Source organism: Choloepus didactylus (assembly GCF_015220235.1).
Source record: "Choloepus didactylus isolate mChoDid1 chromosome 13 unlocalized genomic scaffold, mChoDid1.pri SUPER_13_unloc1, whole genome shotgun sequence".
In the NCBI taxonomy this organism is placed as follows: Eukaryota; Metazoa; Chordata; class Mammalia; order Pilosa; family Megalonychidae; genus Choloepus; species Choloepus didactylus.
This window is the reverse complement of record NW_023637588.1, coordinates 1,482,789-1,485,439: the sequence shown is the minus strand read 5'-3', so window position 1 is coordinate 1,485,439 and position 2,651 is coordinate 1,482,789.

The following is a 2,651-nucleotide window of genomic DNA, read 5'->3' as shown; positions in this document are numbered from 1 at the left end:
TCAAAACATTGTAACATACTTCTTTTGCAGTGTTCCAAGTGAGTGCTTTAAGAAAGTCGTTTTTCAGCCCATGTAAAAAACATAGAAGTGAATGAAAGCTGTATTCAACCTAGTTTTTAAAACTGTGTAACATACTGCTTTCACAGAGTTAGAAGTGAGTGCTTTCAAAAAAGTTGTTTTTCAGCCCAGGGAAAACACATAGAAATGAATGAATGCTGTTTCCAACTTAGCTTTCAAAGCTCTGTAACATAGTGCTTTGGCAGTGTTTCAAATGAGTGCTTACAAAAAAGTTGTTTTTCAGCACATGGTAAACACATAGAATTGAATGAAAGCTGTATTCAACTTATTTTCAAAATTGTGTATCATACTCGTTTCACAGAGCTACAAGTGAGTACTTTCAGAAAAGTTGTGTTTCAGCCCATGGAAAACTCATAGGAATGAATGAAAGGTGTATTCAACTTAGTGTTCAAAACTTTGTAACATACTGCTTTTGTGGAGTTTCAAGGGAGTACATTGAAAAAAGTTGTTTTTCAGCACACAGAAACCACATAAAACTGAATTAAAGTTGTATTCAACTTAGTTTTCAAAACTGTAACACACTACTTTTGATGAGTTCCAAGTGAGTTCTTTGAAATAATTTGTTTTTCTTCCTGGGGAAAACACATAGAATTGAAAGAATGCTATATACATCTCAGTTTTCAAAACTGTGTAACATAATGCTATCACAGAGTTCCAAGTGAGTTGCTTGCAAAAGTTGCTTTTCCACAAAGGAAAACACATAAAAGTGAATGAAAGCTATTTTCAACTTTGTTTAGAAAATTGTGTAACATAGTGGTTTCATTCACAGTATTCCAAGTGAGTGCTTACAGAAAGGTTGTTTGTCAGCACAGGGTAAACACAAAGAATTGAGTGAAAGCTGTATTCAACTAAGTTTTCAAAATTTTGTAACATACTTCTTTCACAGAGTTACATGTGAGTGCTTTCAAAAATGTTTTTTTTTCAGCCCTGAGAAAACATGCAGAAGTGAATGAAAGCTGTATTCATCATAGTTTTCAAAACTGTGTAAAACACAGCATTCACAGTGGTCCAAGTGACTGCCTTGAAAAAAGCTGTTTTTCAGCCAAGGGAAACACATAGAAGTGAATGAAAGTTGTATTCAACTTTGTTTTCAAAACTGTGTAACCTACTGCTTTTGCAGAGTTCATAGTAAGGGCTTCAAGAAAGGAGGTTTTCAGCCCAGGAAAAACACATAGAATTGAATGAAAGCTGTACATTCCTTAGTTTTCAAAACTATATAACATACTACTTTCACAGAGTTCAAAGTGAGTGCTTTGACAAAAGTTGTTTTTCAGCACAGGGAAAACACATAGAAGAGAAGGAAAGGTGTTTTCCAGTTAGCTTTCAAATCTGTGTACCATTCTGCTTTCAGAGTTCCAAGTGAGTACTATCAAAAATGCTGTTTTTCTGCCCAGGGAAAACACATAGAAGTGAACGAAAGCTGTATTCAACTTAGTTTTCAATACTGTGTAACAAACAGCTTTCACAGAGTTCCAAGTCAGTGCTTTCAAAAATGTTTTTCTCCAACCCAGGGAAAACACATAGAAGTGAATGAAAGCTGTTTTGAACTTAGCTTTCAAAGCAGTGTAACATAGTGCTTTTGCAGTTTTCCAAGTGAGTGCTTACAAAAAAGTTGTTTTTCAGCACATGGTAGACACATAGAATTGAATGAAAGCTGTATTCAACTTATTTTCAAAACTGTGTAACATACTCCTTCTGCAGAGGTACAAGTGAGTGCTTTCAGAAATGTTGTTTTTCAGCCCAGTGAAAACACATAGAAGTGAATGAAAGCTGGATGCAACAAAGTCTTCAAAATTGTGTAACATGATTCTTCCACAGCGTTCCAATTGACTGCTTTCAGAAGAACGTTTTTCAGCCCAGGGAAAACACATAGAAGTGAATGAAAGTTGTATTCAACTTAGTTTTCAAAACTGTGTAACACACTGCTTTCACAGGGTTCAAAGTGAGTGCTTTCAAAAGAAGATTTTCATCCCAGGGAAAGCACATAGAATTGAGTGGAAGCTGCATTCAACTTAGTTTTCAAAACTGTACAACCTAGTGCTTTCATAGAGTTCCAAGTGAGTGCTTCAAAAAGGGGGTTTTTCAGTCCAGGGAAAACACATATAAGTGAATGAAAGCTGTATATAACTTAGTTTTCAAAACTGTGTAACATACTGCTTTCGCAGAGCACCAAGTCAGTGCTTTCAGAAAAAGATTTTTCAGCCCAGGGAAAACACATTTAAGTGAATTAAAGCTGTATTCAACTTAGCTTTCAAAACTGTGTAACATACTGCTTTCACAGAGTTCCAAGTGGGTGCTTTCAAAAGTTGATTTTCAGCCCAGAGAAAACACATAGAATTGAAAGAAAACTGTATTCAACTTAGCTTTCAAAACTGTGTACCACAAAGCTTTCACAGAGTTCCAAGTGAGTGCCTTGAGAAAGTTGTTTTTCAGCCCTAGGAAAATACATAGAAGTGAATGAAAGTGTTATTCAACTTAGTTTTCAAAAATGTGTAACATACTGCTTATGCTGTGTTCCAAGTGAGTGCTTTCAAAAAAGATGTTTTTTCTGGCCAGGGAAAACACATAGAAGT